General features: G+C 39.0%; 1 pseudogene; it reads right to left on the bottom strand.

Annotated features, from left to right (window-relative positions):
• Window positions 1–11141: 11141 nt before the first annotated feature.
• LOC123954667 lies at window positions 11142–12380 on the bottom strand (annotated as a pseudogene).
• Between the last annotated feature and the right edge of the window lie 755 nt (window positions 12381–13135).

Genomic DNA, 13135 nt, shown 5'->3' on the forward strand with positions numbered 1-13135 from the left:
AGCCGCTGCCTTCGGCTCAGGTCATGATCTCAGGGTCCTGGGATCGAGTCCCACATCGGGCTCTCTGCTCAGCAGGGAGCCTGCTTCCCTCTCACTCTCTCTGACTACCTCTCTGCCTACTTATGATCTCTCTCTGTCAAATAAATAAATAAAATCTTTAAAAAAAAAACAAAAAACAAAAAGAACTCTCAAAACTTAATAATAAGAAAACAAAACAAGTAAAAAGAAAATGGGCGGAAGAGTTGAACAGACACTTTACCAAAGAAGATTAATGGAAGGCAAATAAGCCCATTAAAGGTATTGAAGAGCATTAGGATAAACATATATATCAGTGCACTAGAATTGAAAGTCCAGAAATAAATCCATGTATTTATGGTCAATTGATTTTTGACAAGGATGTCAAGACAATTCAATGGGGAAGGAATTGTTTTTTCAACAAATGATGCTAGGAAAACTGAATTGGCACATGTGAGAGAACTTGATTCCTTAGCACATACTGTATATAAAAATTATCTCAACATAAAATTAACTCCAAAGAGGCCTAGGCCTAAATGTAAGAACCACATCTACATATATATAAACATATAAAATTTTTAGGAGGGAACATAGACATAAATCACCATAACCTTAGATTAGGCAATAGCTTTGTAGGACACCAAAAGCATAAGTGACGAAAGAAAAACTAATTTAATTGGGTTTAATAAAACATTTGAAAACTTCTGTGCGTCAAAGGATACCACCAAGAAAGTGAAAAGACAACTTACAGAATGGTTGGATATATTTGCAAATTATATATCTGATGAGGGGCATGTTGTCAGAACATACAAAGAGCTCTTACAGCTCAATAAAAATAACCCAGTTTAAAGGTGGGCAAAGGATCTAAACAGTCTTTCTACAAAGACTGCATATGAATGACCAAAAAGCAAATGAAAAGAAGCTCAACATCATTAGTCATGGAGAAATAGAAATTAAAACCACAATGAGACACTACTTCACACCTACTAAGAAGGCTGCCTATAAACAAAAATATGGATGATTACAAGTGTTGGCAAGGATGTGAAACAGCTTTCTCATTCATTACTGATGGGATTGAAAAATTATACAACCAGTTTTGAAAACAGTTTGGTGACTTCTTACAAAGTTAAGCATACGTTTAGCATTTGTCCAGCTTTCTGAGTATTTCCTCAAAACTTTTGCAGGAATGATTAGAATATTTTTAGTCATTGTAACAAAACACTGGGAGAAAAGAATCCAGCAGATGTCCATTAGTACAATAACATTAAAAACCTGTACTATATTCAATGCAATGGAATGCTTACTTAAAATACTTGTACTTAATACTGAAATTTTTAAAAATACTTTTTCTTTTTCTTTAAGATTTCATTTATTTATTTAACAGACAGAGATCACAAGTAGGCAGAGAGGGAGGCAAAGAGAGAGAGGGGGAAGTAGGCTCCCTGCCAAGCAGAGAACCCAACACAGGGCTGGATCACAGGACCCTGATATCATGACCTGAGCTGAGGGCAGAGGCTTAACCCACTGAGCCACCCAGGTGCCCCTAAAAATACTTTTTAAAAAACCCTAAAACTGCTACATACATATGTATGTAACAATATGGATGCATCTCAAAAACGTCATGTTCAGCAAAAGTAGACAGACTCAAAAGAATACATACTGTATGATTTTATTTGCATGAAGTTCTAGAACACCCAAGGGTAGTCTATATCATGAAATTAGAAAAGTGGGGCACCTGGGTGACTCAGTCATTAAGTGTCTTCCTTCGGCTCAGGTCATAGTCCCAGGGTTCTGGGATGGAACTCTGCATCGGGATCCCTGGTCAAAGGGAGCCTGCTTCTCCTTCTCGCACTACCCCGATTATAATCCCTCTCTCCCTATATCTCTCTCTGTCATATAAATAAAATCTTAAAAAAAAAAAAAGAAATTAGAAGAGTGGTTGCCTGGGTTAGGATACAGAGGAGAATGACTACAGTGGTGCACAAGGAAACTTTTTTTTAAATATTCCATATTCTAATTATAATGGTGGTTACACAAGTGTATACTGTTGGGTCGCCGTTCTGGGAATGCAGGAGGAACAATAGAAATGACCACCTGGGCCGCCATCTTCCAGTCCCCTCCCCACCCCCTTCCTTAACCTAGACTCTCCCGCCAAAAGGGTGTACGCCCAGGTCATGTCTCCATAGGTAACCCGATACCTATGCAGGAAACAGGAGTATCAGGAACCCTCACCCCATACCTTCCGATCACCAAATATGGATGTGAGCCCTTGCCCTGCCTTGGCCGGATAAAAGACACCCCCCCCCAACTCCCTCCCAGTGTGACTTCCCCGACTAGTCTTTCCAGAGTCGAGGAACCTCACCTGAGGGTGCCCACCTCCTCCCGGCGTGACTTTCCTGGCTCCCCTTCTCCTGAGCCCTGAAACTTCGGTGGAGAGTGCCTTTAATAAATCTTTCCTTGCGCCCACCTTGCCTGGTGTTGTGTTTACCTCGCCTGGGAAACTTTACATATACATTTGCCAAAACTCATCAAATTGTAAATTAAATTTGGGTATATTTTTTTGTGTATAAATTATACTTTAATAAATATGACTAAAACTAAAAAAGCTTTTTTTAAAAGATTTTATGTATTTGACAGACAGAGGGAACACAAGCAGGGGGAGCAAGAGAGGGAGAACCAGGCTCCTGGCCCAGCAGGGAGCCTGACCTAACCTTCGGTCCCAGGACCTTGGAAGTCATCCTAGGCCAAAAGCAGATGCCCAATGATTGAGCCACCCAGACCCCTAAAAAATGTTTTTTTAAGATTTTATTATTTGAGGGGCGCCTGGGTAGCTCAATGGGTTAAGCCTTTGCCTTCGGCTCAGGTCATGATCTCAGGGTCCTGGGATTGAGCCCCACGTCGGGCTCCCTGCTCAGCAGAGAGCCTGCTTCCCCCTCTCTCTCTGCCTGCCTCTCTGCCTACTTGTGATCTCTGTCTCTCAAGTAAATAAATAAAATCTTAAAAGAAAAAAAAATTTTTAAAAGATGTTATTATTTGATAAAAAATGTTTTTAAGATTTTATACAATCTGGGGTGCCTCGGTGGCTCAGTGGGTTAAAGCCTCTGCCTTCAGCTCAGGGCCTGGGATCAAGCCCTGCATTGGGCTCTCTGCTCATCAGAGAGCCTGCTTCCCTTCCTCTCTCTCTGCCTGCCTCTCTGCTTACTTGTGATCTCTGTCTGTCAAATAAATAAATAAAATCTTTTAAAAATGTATTTTATAAGATCTTTTAAGACATATATATACATAGTATATATGTATGAGGCTGTTCTATATAGATATATCTATATATTGTGTATATATATGAGAGAATCATTATTTGTGGGGACTTGCAGTGTAGACATAACATCACTACAGAGGTATTTATCAAGCTGTAGCATATGTTAGTGGTCTATAACAAAATAGTTAAGATCTCTGAAAAAAGAACTTTTTTGTGTGCGGGATAATTTTTAAGTGTTGTAAGAAAAGCTCTTTCTCCTCTTTTTCAGCCTCAAGGTATTGCAGCATGCTGATTGAGGAAGGAGGATTGCAGCATTTATACAACATCAAAGAACACGAACAGACTGATCCCCATGTCCAACAGATCGCTGTGGCCATTCTGGACAGCTTAGAAAAACATATTGTGCGCCATGGCAGACCACCTCCCTGTAAAAAGCAGCCCCAGGCTAGACTAAATTGATAGCCATAGGTAGTTGGATAACTGAATCACAGGAATCCTTTTCATGATAGGTTCATTTGGAATATCTTATCCTCTGTGCTGTTTTAGGGGTTTCTATGACAAGAGTCAGAAGATCAGTTTGGGTGTGATGGTGTACAGTACTGCCATGTGAACAGTCTCTAATTTGTCTTGTGATTTTTAACTTCTGAGGCATGAAGGGGCTCTTCCTTCGTCATTGCCTTTTAGGAAATTTTCCACATCTTTCTGTGTTTGAACTTACCTGTGCTTGAAATTCTCCGGTTTTATGATCAAGTTTGCACGAACCCTTAGGCCAGACTTTTCTGATCTTAAAGTCTCTTCCAATCAATTTGCAGCTTCGGATGAGCTGTTAACCTGATTTCCAGCACTGCTTCAGTTATAAGTTTTATACTGCTTCTGTATAAAATGCCTCTATTCTCTGTCTGTGTACCTTTTATCAGATGTCCTTCTTAGTGTGAAAGAACAGAAATTCGAGTCCTCTTGGAAAGCTACTCACTGATGAGAGCCTGGGTGGTTGGCAAAAAAAAAATAAATTAGAAAGAAAACAAGTAAGAGAGAAACAAGATTCGGAACTGGAGAAGGGTCTGCTCTTACAGTATAGTTTTTAAACTAGAACAAGCTGTCCTGGAACCCTCCTGAGGCAGTGAGCAGTAGCTTGTTCATATTTATTCCTGGGAGCATGGGCTGCTGCTTCCTACACAGACTGCTGGTTACTCTGTAGAAATACTTCCCCAGGCATCACAGTGTAAAATATTACAGCATTCTGTGTTAAAGAAGAACTGTCTGGATCTCTATATGTCATACTGTTGTGAAATGTGAATTTTTATAAAATTGTCTCTTGTTAAAACTGACCGTTCTTTTTCCTCTATTTCAAAGTCATTTTGTTCAGTGAAATAGAGACGACACATGGTATTACCGGCTCAGTTAAAGCACAGTTAACAACAGTAAATTTTGTCACAAGAAGTTAAATTTTCTTTTCTTTCAAAATACATGTATCTTAATGTTCTCATGTTGGAGAAAGATGTCCACATCTCACTGCCAAAAATGAATGAGAAGCACTAGGCTATTATTAAGTGTAATGATTCTAGTTGCGGTGCATAAAAAGGAAATATTTTTTGATGGGTTATTTTTTAGACAATTGCCTTTCCTTTATGATTCCTATTATAACATAGTAAAGAATCAGTTATTATATCAATAATGAAAGCTGGGAGGCAGGAAGTCACCACAAAACTTAATTTCCATTTTCAATTTTAGTTTGTGAATAAGGTTAATGACAATTTGAAATGACTGTGTTTTCTTCATAGATGGCCAGAATGTTTTCAATAGAGATTTAAATGGTATGTTTAAATTATGGTGATTATTTAGATGCATTTTTATTTAGAAAGGACCTGGCTTAGTAATATGCTGATAACATTTTTGACATACGTATTTCAAACCACTATCACAAAAATCATACTTGAATTATTTCGTACTCCTTCGCAGGGATGAAAACTTAAACTGAAAGAAAATAGGTATTTAGAACCATTAAAAACCATATTATATTCTGGGTTACTTCTGACTTAATTGGTTTAAGGAATTTTTATAGGCTCAAGATAAATTTTCACAGATTGTCTATTTCAGAGGAAGTGGAAAATTCTTTTAACTTTCCCCCTTTTTCTCAGATTTTAATGTCTAAGGCAAAATGTAGAAAATAGGATGGCCTACACTAGCTTGGAAGTTGCTGGCTATGTTGACTACTATCTCCAGGTCTCTTAGCTTGAATAGTTAAGGGAAAGTCTGTTTGAGAAGTTTGGCTTCAAGTTTCTCTTATGTCTTGTTCAAGACAAAAGTGCATGTTCCTTATATGCTAATCTTGGGTTTTTATCTTTACAAATTGTTTTCAGAAATAGCTAAAAATGTACAGAAAACAATAACTCCCTTCATTATTCAGAATAACTTGATAGATGAAGACTCAAAAATATTTAAAGTTAATTCTAAACTTACTACTTTGAGCATTGGTAATGGTCGGATATTTCTGAGTCTTTAAAGCAAAATAATTGGTCACATCCTATATATAAAAATTGTAGGTGACTTTGTGGTTGGGATGATTCTTAAAATTGTGTATCTAAGGCACAGAATTGTTTCTAAGGTCTTGAATCTGGCTAAAATATAATAGGTATATATTGAAATTATGAGGCATAACTGGCCTGTGTCTGCAGTTAGAATCTGTTAGGCCTCCCTTTTACATGTGTATACTGGAATGTTAACAGTACTTGGTGTCTTCAAGGGTTACCTCTTCAGTGGCTTAGAGGTGCTGTTTCAACTTAGACTAGGGTTGAACCACTCATTGCTGAAATCACTGGTGCACTCAGATATTGTCAAATGTCATTCCATCAGTCCACAAGCAGCGGCAAGGTCTAGATCTACCAAAGAAAATGGAATTAGACTTTTTAGAGTATAATGATGCATGTTGGTATCACTGAGTAAAACAAAAATGGTCTGAAATTAAAGCAAAAATAAGGTATCTTGTTCTTTCCATCAAGTACATTTTGCTTGTGGTCTTTAAATTCTAAAAAATCATTTTTCCTGTTGGCAGTTGAAAAAAAAAACATAAATCAAGTAATAATAAGGGGCTAATTTACCCTCTGGCCAAGGACTCAGTGGTTACTGATCTTAGTTGAGGCTTTTTTAGATTACCAGACCCACAGTTCCAGGAATTGACCTTAATATTGCTGCTCTTTAGGCCTGGACGGAAATGCCAGTTGGTAGCAATAGTCAACTTAATTCCCCAAAGTGGAGGTGAATCACCATAAAAAGGTGCTACAGGGATTTAATTTCATGATCTCTTTTGTTTGCAGACTTCCAAAGAATCAAAACATTCATGTTTAAAAACATCAGTCTCTCCAACCTAGAAAGTTGTTCTTTGTTCTTAACTAGAGACCTTTTAAGTTGGCCCTTTTTCTCCCTCGTCACTTTCATTTAGCTGTATGTTTAATTATGCTATGTGTCAAGAGAGCATTGGGCCATCTCCTAGCCCTTTGGAGCATATTTTTATGAAAACATATTTTATGTGCTAAATTATGATAGATTAGGTTAATGAAGGTTTTGGCTTAGTGTTTTCAAAGTGCATCACTGCCCATAGAACAGCAGCATGCAGCCTCAGGCCCCAAGGTTGAAAAGAGGTCAAGAGTAGCAGGGAAAACAAACTTCGTTTTGTGTGTGTTGAAACCCACCCCTCTTCTGCCCTCTACTGGTGTGTTTACACTATTTGGTCATTGTGCAACTTTTATTACAGAATAAACAGTATTATTAAATTGAAAATCTAAATAAAAGGCAGTATCATAATACCAGCTGATATGGGCACTTTTATCTGTATGTTACTTGTTTAGGAACCTTATATGGGTAGGGCTTCAGAGTAGTGTATACCAGGACAGCTTACAGAGCAGTTTGCAAAACTTAGTTTCCCTCTCAAATCTATTGTAGCAGTTTCAAGTGACTGTGTGGATGTTGAATCTTTACCATATGCTTTGTATGGACACATTTTTCATTTTTAGTGTCAACTCATACACTATTTTAGAAATAATGCAAATCCAGCCTTCATCCAGTGATGAGAATAACAGTATAATAGGAATTTGCTGAATGTGCTTTTAATGAGTAATTGCTTTATCTTTTTTAGTATCTCATAGACTTTGCATGACACGGTACACTCCTAATTATGCATTCTTTAGTTTTCAGATCTTAATCTAAGACATTCTATGTTACCTGATTGGTAGCCTGAGAAAGAGCTTTCTCTGCCTGTTTCTCCCATCACCAGTTTTTGGGGGTAAATTATGGGAAAATCAGTGCTATTTCTCATTTCTCTGGATGAATTAAAGTTTGTTTGGATGGCACAACCAAACTTTAGAGCTAGATAGAATGGCTATTAAGAATACTTAGAAAATCCACATTGATCAAAATTATTCTTTGAAGTCATAAATCTAGTTCATTAATAGTATGTGCTTAATTTTGAACTTACTTTTGGGAAAACTGTTCAAATGGGTTCTTTTAAGATTATTTTAATCAGTTTAGAAGCAAGAAGCTACTTAGCTAATGAAAGCTGAGACACTTTGATAAAAGCAAGAAATTCTTGAGAGCATTTTTTTCTTTAAAAATGGGATGATGTTAATGTCAAGATTTCTACTCAGATAATTTGCAAGAATAAAATTTTAAAATCCTTGACTTTTGTAGAATTCCCACTGTCAAATTCCCATGGACTTGTGAGAGAAGAGCTATCTTTTGCTTGAATTCTGATGGAAGAGTTTAACTCCTTTCAAAGGATATGAAAAATTCATTGGGAAGTGTAATGTGTTCATTTTAAGGGCTCTCAGTTATCTGGACTGAAGGCACTGTTCTCACTGGGGCCAGATGAGTGGGAGTGTTCTGTACATGAATCATGCTATATTTTAAATCAGGACATCGCTTAGGTATTAATGTTGTGTGTGTACAGAGTTTTGTTTGGGAATTTTTTTTTTTTGGCCTAAATAAGTGTTATAAATTTTATGTAAAGTGTGTCTTGTCTGCTTTATTTCTAGACATTTGCTTTAAATCTAACGCAAGATTTAGATCCCTTAAAAAAATAAATAAAAATAAATTTAAAAAAAAAAGATTTAGATTCTTTGGTTATTGACTTGTAACAGTTGCTTACCCGTGGTTGTACTGCAGAAGTTTCTAGTATTGGAACTCTATTCATTTCATTAAATAAATACGGTAGATAATGTTAAAGTTTTGGAATTTTTATACTTTATAAAGTTGCTCAGGGAACTTACAGTTTTGTGGAGAAGAAATATTAAACATATAAATATCATTTTAACATTGTATCACAGACCAGTCCAAAGTGCTCATTATAGAGGCATGGAGATCCCACTTAATCTAAAGTGGGGACCCATTACACAGCCCAACAAGACTTCCTAGAGAGCATAATACCTGGTTTGACATCCATTCACACAACTATTGAGATAATTAACTGATCTTATGTATATTAAGTACATTTAATGAGGGAGATTACCAAACAACAAAGTATAAGAACCCCATAGCCAGGAAGAGTCCTTAGTTATTTTAGTTTCAGAAACTCATTTTGTAGTTGAGGAAACGTCGTCTTGGATAAAATGAGCTTGTCTGTCACACAGCAAGTCAGTAACAGACTCTGCCCTATGGTTCTTTTTTTTTCCTCAGAGATTTTATTTATTTATTTGACAGAGACAGAGATCACAAGTAGGCAGAGAGGCAGGCAGAGAAAGAGGAGGAAGCAGGCTCCCCGCCAAGCAGAGAGCTGACTGTGGGGCTCGATCCCAGGACACTGGGATCATGACCCGAGCTGAAGGGAGAGGCCTTAATGCCCTATAGTTCTTATTTCCAACTTCCAATCCAGTGGGCCTCTCTTCCCTATCATACTGTTACATAATAGCATGAGATTTCTTAGCATTATTTGATTAAGCATCAAATGAATGGTACAGAAAATAATGTGCACCAAATGGTCAGAGAAGTAGAGATTGTCCCTGAGGAAGTGTTCTAAGCATTAATGTTTAAATGCTATAGAATTATTATTATTTTTTTAAGATTTTATTTATTTATTTGACACAGAGAGAGAGAGAGAGATCACAAGTAGGCAGAGAGGCAGGAAGAGAGAGAGAGGGAAGCAGGCTCCCTGCTGAACAGAGAGCCCAATGTGGCTCCATCCCAGGACCCTGAGATCATGACCTGAGCTGAAATCAGAGACTTAACCTACTGAGCCACCAAGGCGCCCTAATAATTACTAGTTTTAACTTGTTATCTGTCCAATAATTCACTCAACAGCGACATGGCATTACTATGGCCCATACATACTGAGGAAAACAAATACTTCTGGCTAATACTTAACCAGGTAAGTGGATGAGCCCTGCAGTCTATAGCCAACAGTCCAAAAAGGAAAAATTTAAGTCCTCCACTCTTCCCCCTCCCTCACTCTTTGTCACAGTTTTTATTATGTAGATTAACCCAATCTCTCTTGACTAAATTCTTCCTTTCCTCCCCATTACCCTTGCATCTCCTATTCTCTATTCTTAATCTGCATTTCTTCATTTCAGGAGTCCAGTGAACTTCTCTGAGTAACTGCATAACTCCTGGAATTGGGAGGAGGCGATGAATGGTAGAAACTGTGAGCATTCACATTAATCATAATTTTGGATTCCAATGCAGTCTCAGAATTCAGCCTTTACACAGGCTCCTGCCTATGAAAGAGCAAATTGTAGGGTAGGACTACCCACGGGGAGCTCTTAGCTTCCAGAAGTAAGTCTTTGGAACAGGTTTGGAGAAATGGCACTAGTAGCCAGATGCTGCAAATAAATGGCTTACTCCCATGCATTCAGCAGGACACCTGTTTAAAATCATCTTGTAATGACTCAGTCAAAGACCATCTCTCGTGAGTATCCCTCCTAGACTGGGATGTGAATGTCAGACCCCAAAATGAAAAAAAACCTTTGTGCAGGTGCCTGGCTGGCTCAGACAGTGGAGCAAGCAACACTTGATCAAAAGTTTGAGCCCCATGTTGGGCACAGAAATCACTTAAAGCTAACCTAAAAAACATTTGATCTCCTGTCACTTCCCAGTAATACACATTATAAAAGGAACCATTTTCAATTACATATGCATTGTGATTGTCATATTTGAATATGGATATTAAGGAGTTACCAAACATATTTTCTTTTTTTTTTCAAGAGAATATTAAATCATTTATTGATTACACATGATAATGGATGATACACAAGCTTTAATCCCATCTATAATTTTATCTGATACCATAATTCAATTTAGATATATTGCATCGGATGTGCCAGCAATCATATTAATAACTAAATAAACTCCAGGACTTTGCTTGGGTGACCTTTTAATGGTGAACTCCAGGTCACAACACATTAACTGTCAGTTCAACTACACCAAGGTTTGTGGAGACAATGGCTTCTGTGCCCAAGCAGGTTGCAAATAAATTTCGAATGGAACCTGGCATCACCCTGAAGGAATTCTAACTTCACACTGTTGGGGTAGTATACCAAGATGGCTTCAGAGTAGACTAACTTTACACAGCACATTTAAAAAAAAGACACATTTATTCAGCGTCATGATCAGACTATTACATTTAGCAATCAACAGCATGGGTGCAAAAAAAAAAAATCTACATTTAAACCCTTTGTTGGAATGCTTTACACTTTCCACAGAACAGAAACTAAAATAACCTGTTATACAATTAGTCACAAATACAGTCCTCGAGGTTTTTTTGCCCATACACATGAGTATTGTCTAAAACATGTCTTCTTTGTAGCAGCTAGGCCCCGCCACCACTGTGCTTGGCTGAGTTCACAAATCTGTTGTAACCTGTCGCTTCCCTGTCCCTTCTCTGGCTCTCCTCTCCTGCTAAGCTTTGTTTCCTGGCAGGAATTAAAACCTTCTGCCACTGCCGCAGCTACTGCTGCTGCTGGAACCACCATAGCCACCTTGGTTTCATGGTTTGGCGAAGTATTGGCCTCCACCACCATAAGGGCCAGAGCTTCTGCCTCCAAAATTGCCTCCTTTCATGGGTCCAAAATTTGAGGATTGATTGTTGTAATTGCCAAAATCATTATAGCTTCCGCCACCTCCAAAGCTGCTTCCATCATTACCAAATCCGTTCTAGCCATCCCCACTGCCACCATATCCACCACCACCTCGACTGCCACCAAAGCCACCTCGACCACTGAAGTTTCCTCCGCGACCAAAGTTGTCATTCCCACCAAAATCACCTCCACGACCACCACCAAAGTTTCCAGAACCACTTCGACCTCTTTGGCTGGATGAAGCACTAGCCATCTCTTGCTTAGAGAGCGCTTTCCTTACTTCACAGTTGTGGCCATTCACAGTATGGTATTTTTTTTTTTTAAAGATTTTATTTATTTATTTGACAGAGAAAGAGAGATCACAAGTAGGCAGAGAGTCAGGCAGAGGGAGAGGAGGAAGCAAGCTCCCGGCTGAGCAGAGAGCCCAACGCGGGGCTCGATCCCAGGACCCTGAGACCACAACCCGAGCCGAAGGCAGTGGCCTAATCCACTGAGCCACCCAGGCGCCCCCACAGTATGGTATTTTTGAACGACAATCTTGTCTACAGAATCATGGTCATCAAATGTTACAAAAGCAAAACCCCTCTTTTTGTCACTGCCTCGGTCAGTCATGATCTCAATCACTTCGATTTTCCCATACTGTCCGAAATAATCTCTCAGACGATGTTCTTCAGTGTCTTCTTTAATGCCACCAACAAAAATCTTTTTCACAGTTAAGTGGGCACCAGGTCTTTGAGAATCTTCTCTTGAGACAGCCCTCTTTGGTTCCACAACTCTTCCATCCACCTTGTGTGGCCTTGCGTTCATGGTTCATCCACCTCCTCCACAGGGGCATATGTGACAAACCCAAAGCCTCTGGAGCGCTTGGTGTTTGGATCTCTCGTGACCACACAGTCCGTAAGTGTTCCCCATGGCTCAAAATGGCTCCTCAGACTCTCATCGGTAGTTTCAAAGCTCAGACTTCCGATGAAGAGCTTCCGCAGCGGTTCAGGCTCTTTGGGAGACTCTGACTTAGACATGACGGCGGTGGGAAGGGAGACTTAAACGATGCTTACTGGGCGGCGTCCACGGGCAGAAAGCCCAAACATATTTTCTACCTAATTCGTTGTCTCATCAGTTCAGCCTTAAACAAAACACTTCAAAACTGTGGATATTATGAATAATGAGCCAAGTGCTGCGTTTAACCCTCTAAGATCTTGCAAGAGAAGGTAATTATCCCCTATCTTACAGATGAAAGGAAGCCTAAAGAGGTCAAATATAGAAGAACTTGTAGATTAAACCTAGATACTGTTTTGGAGACAAACCATAAGAGACTCTTAATCTCACAAAACAAACTCAGGGGGGCTGGGGGTGGGGGGGGTGGGGGATGGGGGTAGGGAGAGGGTGGTGGGTTTATGGACATTGGGGAGGGTATGTGTTATGGTGAGTGCTATGAAGTGTGTAAACCTGGCGATTCACAGACCTGTACCCCTGGGGCTAATAATACATTATATATTTATTAAAAAATTAAAAAATTGGGTGCCTGGGTGGCTCAGTGGGTTAAAGCCTCTGCCTTCAGCTCAGGTCATGATCCCAGGGTCCTGGGATGGAGCCCCACATGGGGCTCTCTGCTTAGCAGGGAGCCTGCTTCCCCCGCCCCCTGCCTGCTTGTGATCTCTCTGTCAAATAAATAAATAAAATCTTTTTAAAAATTAAAATTAAAATTAAAAATTAAAAAATAAAAAAAAACCCTAGATACTGTTTGGACACTAGTGTCCCCACTATTGGTAGAACCTTGGCTACTTTGTAAAATATTAGTACTGAT

The sequence above is a fragment of the Meles meles genome, chromosome 1, assembly GCF_922984935.1.
Source record: "Meles meles chromosome 1, mMelMel3.1 paternal haplotype, whole genome shotgun sequence".
In the NCBI taxonomy this organism is placed as follows: Eukaryota; Metazoa; Chordata; class Mammalia; order Carnivora; family Mustelidae; genus Meles; species Meles meles.